This window comes from Erithacus rubecula (genome assembly GCF_903797595.1).
Source record: "Erithacus rubecula genome assembly, chromosome: 3".
Lineage (NCBI taxonomy): Eukaryota > Metazoa > Chordata > Aves > Passeriformes > Muscicapidae > Erithacus > Erithacus rubecula.
The window spans coordinates 50,189,154-50,202,138 of record NC_136689.1 but is presented as its reverse complement, the minus strand read 5'-3'; positions in this window follow the sequence as shown (position 1 = coordinate 50,202,138).

The window sequence follows — 12,985 nt, the reverse complement described above, 5'->3', positions numbered from 1 at the left end:
GATCCTGAATCTCATGTCTCTCAGCTTTGCACAGACCACTGGTCATCTCATTTAGCTCTCCCTTCCCTCCCTCCCTGCCTCCCTGCCTCCCCCAACTCATATTTAGAAAGCAGTGAAGAATAACAATTCCTGTGTAGCAGAGCCTGGACCCTCCCTCAGAGACACCTCTGGTACGAGAGAGTTCTTGGTCTGTGCTAGTGAAGACAAAGCAACCAAGGGCGACTAACAGAATGTAAACTACAACTCTTAATATCATGCAAGCAACTGAGACAACCTAGTGTGGATATTAAGACCTGATTCACATATATAAAAAATACCCAACAACATAAAGCAAAGCTTAAGCTGAAAGTAAAACTGCATGAATTAATATTTTAAATGTACAGTACTTCACATAAAAAGGTGACAGCCCTTATTATTGAATGGATCTCCAGCCTCAGAAGAGACAGGGCACAGATGGGCACACCCACAGCATGGCTCATGCAGGGACTGAGGGTCCCAGGCTGAGCTGGGACACGTCCCCTGGGCCCTTGGTAGGAGATGATGGGGCTGGGGGTCCCAGGGGAGGCCAGTCCCACACTGAGGCTGTGAGCACCCCCAGGGCCCTGTCAGCACTGCACTTCAGTTCTCACGTGCTCTTCTTGGTGGCTGGACACTTAGGAGACCACTTCCCTCCTCAGGAAGGGAACAGCAAGGTCACCCCTCAACTTCCTCCACTCCAAACCCGACAAGCCCAGTGCCCTTAGCCACTCCTCCGAGGACATTCCTGCCAGCCCCTTCCCCAGCTTTGGGCATTCAAGTACCTTCACATTCTTCTTAAACTGAGTTGCACACAGTACTCAAGGCTGCACCAATGCTAAATACAGCAGGATAATTGCCTCTTTTGACCAGCTGTGTCTGATGCATTCCAGGATAGGCTTTGCCCTCCTGGCTGCCAGCACCCCGAGATCGCTTTCTGCAGGGCTGCTCTTCAGCCACTTGTCTCCCAGTTTAGTCTCATGTTGCTCCATCCCAGGTGGAGAATCTGGAATTTCATGCCACTGCTGATTGCCCAATGCTCCAAACTATCCAGCTACCCCTGCAAGGGCTCTTGTCCCCTGAGACAGCCAGCAGCACCTCCCAGTTTGTTTTCCTCTGCAGACTCACTAACTGTGCATTCAATTCCTGTACCCAGGTCATCCATACAAATATTGAACACAACTGGCTCTAGAATTGCACCCTGAGGAACACCACTGATCCCTGGTCACCAGCCAGATGTAGCCCCATGCACCATAACCATTACCCTTTGAGCTCTGCCCTTCAGCCAGTTTTTTACCCTTTGCACCATGTACTTGTTTATCTCAGCTGGACAACTTGTCCAGAAGGATACTGGAAAGGCCACTGTCACTTTTCAATTAGATTGGGTTTTACATACAGGTATGTGCAGGAATTATGGCCTTCCCCCCTCTCTGTTTAGCTTGCTCACGTCATAGTCTTGTCTCTGCATTTATTACTTCTCATCTACGGTCTGAAACCAACTGGCTGGGGTACAACTAATTATCACTGGGATCAAGAACTAGCCTCAAGATCCCCTAAATAATAACAGCCATGGAAAGGTTAATAATGGTAACAATAATGTGTTGTTGTGGGGGAAAACACCTTCATCATTACCTATCATGTTTGTAACATTTACTTGGAGACACTAAGAGTCCTGGAGACTTCAGTATAACATATGTTCCTGCCACATTTCTGGATGCTCAAAGGCTGGTGAACACATAAAAATGGCCTCTTGTATCAGAGACCAGTTGCAAAGTCATTTAGGAGTTCAGAGGACTTCCTAATGAAAATCCCATGTAATTCACTGAAGGCAATATTTTTAATTATATCACATCAGAGCTGCGATAGAGCCACATTATTTGGTGGTAAGACAAGACACACAATACACTAGCATTCCTGCCCTCAGGGGTATCAGGCAGTAACCCATTTTATCAGGAAAAGCAGAAAGTGATGTCACATTTAGAAAAAAAGACCTTAATTTATAAGTTACATAATTGTATATGTTCTAAAAAGAGAAAAAAAAATTTAAAAAAAAGACAGGAGTAAAATAAAAACTGTATTCTGCTGTGAACTCAACAGATATTTCACAGACTCATTGCAAAACATTAAAGTCATATATTTGTAAGAGATAATAGCTTCTGGATTTGTTAAAAAGCTCTTATTACTCCAGGTTTATAAGAAAGTTCTTTCAATTTAATCACTTTTGAGACTAATGGAGCTAATTTGACTTTGTCCTAAAATCTTCTAGCTGGTTTAATTCAATATATTCATCATTCATATAAAAGTCTCTGAACAAAAGTCTTTGCCAATAAATGGCTTTCAGAGATTTAAAGCCTCATTATTTAGGAAAAATAGACATTACCAAAAGTTACCCAAATCTCTCCCCATGCATACTGTTATGTAGGTGATTTAAAACTTGCATAGATCTAAAACTGGTTTGAAAAGCTAAATATTATGGATTTGGGTTGCTTTCTGTATCAGCTTCATAATTTTTCTGGTTTCAAGAAAATGCACGTATGCTTTGTTTTGTATCATATAATTAATGCACTGTAGTTCTGTAAGTTGAGCAGTGCATCTGGGCTGAATAAATTATTTGAGCATGAATCAAGAAACATGTCTTCTGTCCCTTTTATCTAGAAGCCTTTCAAGTAGGCTGTCATCGTATCATGTAATGAATGAAAAGATTCCTTGACATTTAACATCATCCTGATCATAGTAGTTGCACAATGAAGGGTTAGATGACACAACAAGGATTTATATGGCTTATCATCTAAATAGCTAGATTAGATGCATCTGAGAACAACTTGCTATCCCATTCCAATTTGTCACTTCAACTTAAGTTGTTATTGCATGACAATCTCTCCACACATACATCTTGGTGCAAACACAATGCCCTCATATTCATTTTTCTTTATGCTGCATTTTGTTTATTTTTATGTTTATTTGAACCGTCTTTATTTGAACCCAGCCAATTGTAAAAAAGCTCTAACTTATCTCGTTCATATTTACTTGTGCACTGCTGATCTTTCCTTTGAGACTCAGGGTTTGTTTTCTTATTTGTAGAGCACTTTTACTCTGGCTGGGTTCATACATTTACTCATGGGCTGGCAAATGAACTGTATGTAAGATTTTCCACAAACAGGATTGGTAAAGTAGCAGCAGAGACCTTGCAAGAACCAGACTGAACAATGACTCGACTCGGTGTTGTGGTTTAACCCCAGCCCAAGCCCCACATCTGCTTGCTCACTCCCCCACCAGTAGGATTGGGAAGAGAATTAGAAGGGTAAAAGCCAGAAAATTTGTGGGTTGAGATAAAGATGGCTTAATAGGGAAAGCAAAAGCCAAGTACAGAAGAAGAGCAGAACAAGGAATTAATTCACTGCTTCCCATTGGCAGCAGGTGTTCAGCCATCTCCAGGAAAACAAGGTCACATCACATGTAATGGTTACTTGGAAAGACAAACATCATCAGTCCAAACACTACACCTTCCTTCTTCTTCCCCCCGCTTTGTTTACTGAGTATAATGTCATATCAGTGTGGTCAGTTTGGATCACCTCTCCTGGCTGTGTCTCCTTGCAATCTTCCATGCACTCTGACCTCCCTGGCCAGTGTGGCAGTATGGAAAGCAGAAAAGGCCCTGGCTCTGTGCAACAACTGCTCAGCAATAACAAAAAGATCTCTATATTATCAGCCCTGTGTTCAGCACAAATCAGAAACACAGCCCCATATCAGCCCTTGTGGAGAAAATTAGCTCCTCCCCAAGCATACCAGCATACATGGACCTGACATGATATTATTTTCATTAGTACAAGACCCAGAGTGATACAATTTAATCTATTTCAAGCAACTTTTTTGAGGTGCCTGATGGAAACATAGTAATGAGAGATACTAATCCTAATAATGCTGGTTCAGTAGTAATAAAGATCATCGAGGTGGCTGACACTGTTCCTTTGTGCTTTATGTTAAAACACTCTTAGCTCATTCTGTCCAGCTGCAGTTTCTGCAAGGCAGAAGTGCATCACTTCATCTTAACATTGCTCTTAAAATAGGAACTGGGAGCGACATGCTTCTTCAGAATGTAGAAGCTGTCAATATAAATTAATTTTATGGTTCTATCTGAGTTTCTGTGGAGAGGTTCAGAGCTTGCAGATGTAATTTTAGCCTGGAAAATAGGATGCCTGGGAAATAGGACACCTGGGAAATAGGATGCTTTTGTGCATGTGGCTTGTGTGGACTTGCTTACCTGTTCATCTTTTCTCCATCACCCCCATGCATTGGTGGGTTTCTGGATGATCTGACAGCAAAGCACATCCTCCAGCCCCCCATACTTCAGGAAGAAGCTCTGAAGGAACGAGTCTGATGGCACTGTTAACTTGATTTGAGTAGGAATTTGGACTAGAGACCTCCTGGGATCCCTTAAAACCTGAGCTGTCGTACAACCTCAACAGTCAGCAGTAGTTGAGAATGCTGATGATACCTCATACCAGCTAGCAGAGGGGACAGATTGTTAAAGAACTTCAATGAAAGTCTAACATTATTATTGTTGTGGTGAAGGTATACAAATGGAGGATGCAAATCCATAGGGAACCAGACTTCATTAGTGTTGATGTCCTCCCCAAAATGCTTTTATCTTATAGTTCCATGGGCAAAGTTACCTTAATCTCTTTTAGGGTCTTAAAAACTGAGGTGCATCAACAGCAAAGCTTGCAAATTATGAAGAAAATGAGCTAATTTCCCATTTCTACTTTTATGCAGAGAGTGACATAAACCCAGCAATAACCTGGCATTTTATTTGATAAACTTTTTTCTTAAGTATTTCAAAGAATCCTGACTTGCAATGATGCACAATCTGAAATTAGTTCCCTGACAGTCCCTCATGGTATCAGTTTCACTTGGGAAAAACTAATTAAATGTGAGTTCTCTTTGATGCAGGAACTAAATGTGCTATAATCGCTCACCCTACAGGCAGCCCCTGTGCTTAATTATACACACCATAGGCATGGCATGACCAGAATCCATCAGTTCTTCCATGGGTGAGCAGTAGCAAGCAGGCATGCCACCAAAATGAGACCAAAAGGGAACTGCTGATGAAGAGCTCTCCTGTCCATATTCCATTTTTAATGATGTTTAGGCACTGATTATCCCCCAAAATATGTAGGAGGAGCAAAGTTAAGAATATGGTCGCCAGAGGCAGTTTCTGTACTCACTGCAGCACTTTCTCACTAATCAGAGAAAGGAACTTGGCCAACATTTTAAATCCCTAATAGAAGACTTCATCTGGGTTCCTCAGATGGCATAGGTTTGAGGCCAAGCTGGTAAGGCTTTCTTCTGTGTTCCATTTGAAACATGCCACACAGCAAACAGTATGCAATTCACTGCTTTGGAAGACAAAGGGCTGAGTCAACTCCACTGGATTGCTTCCTCCCTGCTCCTCCTTAGGATATGGTGTGATAAGTTGATATTTGCTTACTGTGATTCAGCCTTAAACAAATCCTGAAACTGCCTCTTACAATCAAATATATGCATCTGTCATTGAATGTAACTGATCTATGAGAACAATCTGAAAATTTCAGTCACTTCAGGTGCAAACACAAATAGCGGATAATGATTTTTTTTTCTCATTTTTTTCCTTATTTGTAAATCCTTGATATGGCCTTTGCTAATGCTGCATCTATCCTTTTTACTACCCACTTGATGTGTGAGTAAACACAGCATTTACTTAAGCAATAAATTACTCCTAATTCCCTATTAAGAAACCAACTAGGCCAATAAAAAATGGATCCAACTACTTCTTCAGTGACAGCCAGTTTTTAACTATTTTCACACCATAGTAGTCAGATTTAGACAATGTCCATTTCCAGTCATCCTGCTAGAGCCCTGCTTAGAGGATTATACCTTTTTTCAAACCAGAAAGCTGGCACAGGTATTTTGGGGCTGTAACATGCAAATGCCTGAACTAATCCCTTTAACAAAAGGGCAGAGACAACATCTGAAAGGTCAGAACCTCAGGTAATTAACACAGACAAGGAGAAATGCTGACTTCGGATTCTAGATTTGGTTCTGTTAATAACCATCCTAGAATTACTAGGTGGTACTAGGAATTGCTGTCAGTAGATTTAGAATCCTGTGCCTTGTGCAGACAATGATTACAAAAAAATAAGTCTCTTCCTTTTAAAGCGATAGAGAAGAGAGAGGGGGAAGAGTCCAGTTCTTTCCCATTCAGGAGAGAGCCAAGTGGGGGGAAGCAAGTCCAGAAAAGGCACAAGGTGCAATACTATACAATTGTTTTCAAGGTACAATACATTCCAACCAGCAAGGCTCAGGGTTGTATTTTGCTCATCACCTTCATTGTTAAACTTGTTCTCCAGCCTGTTATTTCATTCTACCTGCTTATCTCCTCTCTCCTCCCCTGTGCACCACTTGCACACACTGCCTTACCACTTGCACTTCTTTTTCCTCCATCTGGCTGTGCCAGTCAAGCCCCTATGCCTGTGACACCCCATCCCATTCATGGCCTCTGGCTTTGCTCCCATCTCATTTTCTGCCATCTCTTACTATATCTCCTGTTTCAATTTTGCCTGCCCTTGCTGGACTCACCCCCACACCTCCACCACTGCCTTCCCTCTTTCTGTCCTCTGTTCCTGTTCATCAATTCCTCATTGTCTCTTGCAGCCTCATCACTTCACTTGCTGCTTACCCTACAGTCTCATCAGTCCCTGACTTGCCCAGTTTCCCTAGTGTGCCCTTACTGAATTCCCTGCAGTGCCTCTCCCCTCAACACCACACCATCTCATTTTACTGCTTCAGGAGCTGTTTTCCTGTCCCATTGTCACCTTCCCCTATTGTCCCATAGCTTTGTCCTGCTCTTTGCCACTCACCTCTCTGCTCGTCTCTGCTTTCCCTTCTCCTAATGCTCTGTTTTCCACCATGTCTTGCTACTGTAATTCACTGCTTGTTCTGACCAGCCCCATTTGCTACCTTTTCTTCTCCTCCTCCTCCTCTTCTCCCAGCAGTCATGTTTGCTCTCCAGATACACTATTTTTGTTTACTGTTCCACTTACTCTTGCTCTTGCTTGCTTGCTCCTGCTCCCCAAATGATCAGCACGTTTCTCAGATCGCCTTGCCAAGCCATTACTTATTGCTGTTTCCCATCCTGTCTGTTCTTGCTGCTTCATTTTGTTTCCACCTATCTGGAGCTGCCTTGTTTGCAGACAGCCCTCACAGCTTCTCCATTTCCCATCTGCTGACCATGCTTGTTTACTCACTGCCTGTCACCATTCACCTTCGTCACCAGACTTCCCCATTTACTTCTTCTGATGCCTGGAAGACTACCTAGAACAGAGGCTGGACAGTTAAAGGATAAAGGTAGTTATTTATTGAGAGGCCTTCAAAGGGTACACCTTGGGCAGTGCAGGAGTCTCACAGAGACCCAAGATGGATGAAAATCATGAGTATTTTAGACAGATATGACTTTGGTCTATTTGCAAATCAGAGGATAATTGTCCAATTACAGCTTCAGGTATCAAAGTCACTCCAAGTTTGGCCACCCAGTTCACTATTGTTTACATTTTTGGGGGGCCTGAGATAGTAAGGCATCCTTGAGTTTCAGGCCTAGAGAGAAATTGTTTTGTCTGAACAAAATGTGAGAACAGTATGGAGTTCTAGAGTTATACACTAAAACAGTACTGATCTGAAAAATATAAAAGCTAAAATTTAAGGCATCATTTCCTCCTGCCACACTGTGACTCATTTCCATGCCACTAGCATGTATTGCTGCCCATGGCCAACTTGACACAGAACAAGCCCCTTCTTGTCTTGCTTGCCTTCACCATTTTCCCTAGCTACAGGCTCTTACTGCCTGTGTTGCCAGCTTGTTCTTGCCACTGCTTGATTGCTGTGCTTGTAAACATCCTTCCTACAGCTTCTAAAAGTGACATTTCTGGATTGATCTCTCAACCTTTTCTTTCTGTATATCACCATTTCCCTACTCTGCTTTTTCCTGGCGTCATGATATCATTTCAACACCTGACTTGCTGACCGTGGTCAGTTTTCATGTTGGACCATGTTTGACCCTGTGCTTGGTGTGTCCTCTCAATCCTTGGTCAGCCGCATACCTTCCTCCTCAGATTATTGCCCCAAATGCTGCCTGCTTTCTCCTTACTGTCCAGAAGCTGCATCTGCTGTCCATTTACTCTTCTTCCTTGCTATTTCTTGCTTCCTGCCCTCTTCTTATCAGCCTGTCAGACATGCACCTCTCCCATTGCTGCACAGCCTGCAGCTTTGCTCTTGTCATATCACCAGCACTTTCTGCCAATGATTGCTACTTCATTTCCTAGCAAGCCTCCTCATTCTCCTTACTGACTGCACTCAAAATTCACCTTGCCTGCAAGCTGTAATGCAGCTGGCCTTTTACTGCTTCCCACAGCTGTTTCTGCTCCCAAATCCTTAGCTGCTTGCCTTCTGTGCCTTTCCAGGCAGCAGTATTCAAGTCCATGGTGGTTGACCCCAGCCAGCAGCAAAAATCCCACACAGCTTCTTGCTTATTCCTGTCCCAGTGGGATACAGAAGAGTAAAAGAAGAACGAAAGCTACAAAACTCAACATAAGGACAGTTTAATGCAGTTAATAACTGAAGTTAATAAGCAAAGACAGTTTTTTAAGCACGGGAAAGAAGTGTGGGGAAAAAAAACAATGCAAAAACAATCACCACCTCCCATGTGCTGACCAATGCACAGCCAACCTCTAATCTATAGTTTCCCTGGAGGACTCTTCCCTCCTCTCCCCTATTTTCTTGCTGAGCATGATGCTGACTTGTATGGATATATCTTCATCCAGTTATGCCAACTATCCTGACTGTGTCTCCTTCCAATATCTTTCCCACCCCATTGGAGTGTGAGGAATGGAGGAAGACTAGGTGGGAAACCGATAATACCTTGATGCTGTGCAAACACTGCTCAGCAATAGCGAAAACACTGGCTTGGTCACAAATCCAAAATGTAGTACCATACAGAGAAATATGGAGAAATTAACTCCATCCCATCCAGATACAGTAAAACTTCCTGCAAAAACAGCTGATATTAATCTGTGATTTTATATTGCTGCTTGTTGTATACTACCTTGTTGTTGCTCCTTCCTCCCCTTGCATCCTGCTCCTGACCTTTTCTCACTATCCTCCTTGCCACCATCACCTCCCTTACCCAGTGCCAGCCCTTTCCATCCAGTTACCTGCCCTTTACCACCCACCCCTCAATTGCAGTGCTCCACTGCTGTCCTTTTTACCACCAGTGCTTCTCCCATCTTTACCTTCTACTGCAGCTTCTCACTAAGGGGGGGGGAGGGAGGGGGAATCTTTTACGTACATATTAATCCCCAGGCTCTGATTCCTCCTTCATTCTATCCTTCACCACCTTGTTTCCCACCTTTTCTCACTGCTTTCCTTTTTGACACCAGGCTGTGTATGTCCCCATCACCCCCTTTTGCCCTTTCCCTCTTCTTCTTTATATTGATCGTTTATCATCTGGCTTCACCTGCTCATAAACTTGGCCTGTTACAGGGTTATTCAGCCCATTAGCCTTGCTGCCAAGGTTTCTGGCACTTCAGACTCCTTCTCACCCCACTTGCTAGTCCCTCCTCAAGATACTTACCACCTCCTGTGCTTCCTTCCTCCTCACCATCACTGCTGCCCTGCTCCTAACCACCACCCTTATTCCGTACTTCCCAAGAAAAATTCCTGGCAGACCACAAGCTGGTCCCTCACAGCTGTGTCACCATCCTCTCCCTCCCTGCCAGAGATCATTGCAGCCTGATACTGCTACCTTCTCAGCCCCTAGCCACTGCTGTTTCTGTCCATGGCAGCATCCCTACCCTGCCATCCATAGCAGCACTTCATGCATAATACACAATTTCCAGAAGTACCCATATGATTTATATTCCCAAATTCTTCATTTTGGAAAACACAATCTCTGGCTCTTAACAGCTTAGGTTTTATTGCAAGTCGATGAAACTGAACTACTAAATGCCCCATGTCTGAATTTTTAAAGCTGTTCAAGCATGCACAAAATAGCCTCAGGGAACCAGCTTAATTTTCAACCATATGTGGGACACATAAGTTGGCTTTTGAAATTTCTCTAGGCTGGTCTTGTAAAAGGCCTAAATACGTGTGAAAATTTGGCCGAAGATTCCCTTTGAGACAGAGGAGAGAAAGGGAGGATAGTCTGAGTTTCTAAACAGCTTTCATGCTTTTAAAAAATGTACCCTGGCTTTTTTAACCCTAAAGTAACTAATTATCAGACTAAAGAGTTAATTACAGTACAGCACCTTTCAGAGAACCATTCAGGAGAAACATGTCATACAAAGGTTAAGTATTGAGAGTGGAGGTGTGAACTTTTTTTAAAGCATTCAGATCTTTGCTATCTCCCACGCACACTGCTAAGATGGACTAAGCCCAAAAGCAATTTTGTACAAAATATATCTAGGGAGTAGATTATAGAGGGTTACATTTAAAACCCATGGTACCTGAATGGGTCTGCTATTTATTAATGTATCAACAGAAATAAAAAAAATTAGAGGCTGAGACAGAGTGAACTGGAATTGTTTGAATGAGCTACATATCTAAAATGTAATGTGAAGGTATTTCTTATGCAAAGGAACAAGCACTTCGTATTAAATGTACCTACCTGCAGCATTTTACCTACAAAAGCTTAATATCCACTTTTCCACATGGTGTATTCCTCCACAGGACAAAAACAGGGACCAGCCATAGCGTAAACATCCAGGCTTGGAGCAGTGAGTAACCAATACCTTATTTCAAATAGGAATAAATGGAGGGAGGCTGGGAAAAGGCCAGTGGACTATCAATGAAACATATATCACCTTTTGGTGCCAGTCCTGGGGTCAGGTAAGGCTTTTCTTGAGAAATTATGCATGTTCACAACCTGTCCTTCAGATTGAAGGGCTCAGAGAAATATTAATGAGACAAAGTCTGCAGAGCTACAAGAGTTTCCCACTGAATAATATCGAACTATAGCTACTTTATTCACACCCTCTGTGGAGGGTTGACCTTGGCTGGATGCCAGGTGCCCACCAAGTCACTCTCTTACTCCCCTCAGTAAGACGGGGCAACAGAATATAGAAAAAAAAACCAAAACAGCAGAAACAAAACCAAAAATAAAAATAAGAAAAACCTCATAGGTCAGGATACAGACAGTTTTATAAAGCAAAAGTAAAGGTCATTTGCAGAAGAAAAGGAAAACTAAATATTTATTCTTTTTTCCCATCAGCAGGGATGTCCAGCTACATCTTGGGAAGTAAAGCTTCAGTACATTTAGCTCTGTGAGACAAAGATAGTAAAAAATGGTCCTTCCCCATTCTCTTTGCTTTTATTGCTGCTGAACAATAAAATGTGGAATATCCCATTGGTTAGTTTTGGTCATCTGTCCTGTCTATGGCCAAGATTTTGTCCACCTCTGGCCGAGTGGTGTGAGGGGCAGATCATTGGAGAGACAGTGCTGATGTTGTGTGTGCACTGCTCAGAAGCAGCCAAAACACTGGACAGTTATCAGCTTTCCAGGCAGTGTGCAAAGCTCAGCCCTGTGAGGGATGCTGTGAGGAAAGTGAACTCCAGCTCAGTCAGATCAGATGGATATATCCTCTCAATGGGACCACACTATAAAAGAACAATGACACTAAAAGACAAAAAACTCTAGACTCTTCCTCAGCCATAGAGTACATAACCACAGTGAGGTAATCTTACACAGGTATGAACAGACCCAAATAATTCCCATTTGACTGCATTTATTAAAATCCATCTGGTGGACTTAGCTTAGGTTTCTCTACAGTAAATAGTGTAATTCAAGGACGACTGGCTTGGGACTCTATATTTAATAGGCAGAGCTGGATTGCCCTTTCAATGTTCTGCTCTGTTCTTTAAAAGGTGGTACTTGTACTTATACTTCTCATTTTTATTTGCTACATTCACATAAGGAAGACTTAATAGAAAGCAAAAGAATCTGAGAGGGCAAACTCCTCCAATAATCAGCAAACCAAAAGCAATTGCAGCTCTTCCTCCAGCTAGTTCTACTTAGGGACTGTCATTACCTCTGTCTCTCCTGGCTGCTAAGCTATTACAGAAATACAATGATCTGCAAATGAGGAGGAAAAGTGTGAAAAAGGAGAAAAAAAAATGCAAAAAGCTGTATTTAGCAGAATCTGTCTTTGACTGTTAACACACCACTCATAGGTTTTGTCAAATTCCAATGCAGTGGCCTTGTCTCTTCATGGTACCTGAAACAGCCCCAAATTAATGAATTGTCTCTCCCATTCTAGATGAAAGATTTGAGCACGTTTTTTCAACGAACCTAATTTTGCTGGGTTATGCAGCTTATTTTTTTCAATCTTAGCTTGATCAGAAATCCTGCATGCAGATAAGCTCCCACAGTTTTAACCTAAAATGGAAAATGCCGGTGCTTTTTATATTGACTGTTTCTCCAAATTTAAATATGCAGTAATTAACATAAATAGAAATAATTTGCAGAAGCAGCTGTAAATGAGAGGGTACTTTGCAAACACTGTTTGTATTTAGCCTTTATATACAGCCTTTTAATGAGTAGGGCTCCAGAAGTGTGCACAGAACTAAAAATGGATCAACTGTGCCATAAAAATAATAGGTCATTGCCCCAGGTAGCTGATCCTTGGAAGGATTATGAGGGTGCAACAAAAGCAATCAGAATTACTGAGCCACTAAATTATTATGCAGTTTCAAAAACTCAGCATACATTAGTATAGTTTATGTGAGCTTTTATAAGCCTTTATATATAGTTTATAAGGGCTTTGTATACAGCTGGAGTTCACAGGCATTGTCCCCTTAGTAAGAAGCATGTAATTCTGAAGACCAAAATGCTTGCAGGCCAATTAAAAAGAATACCTTTCAATGTAATATTAGCACCATCTTGATT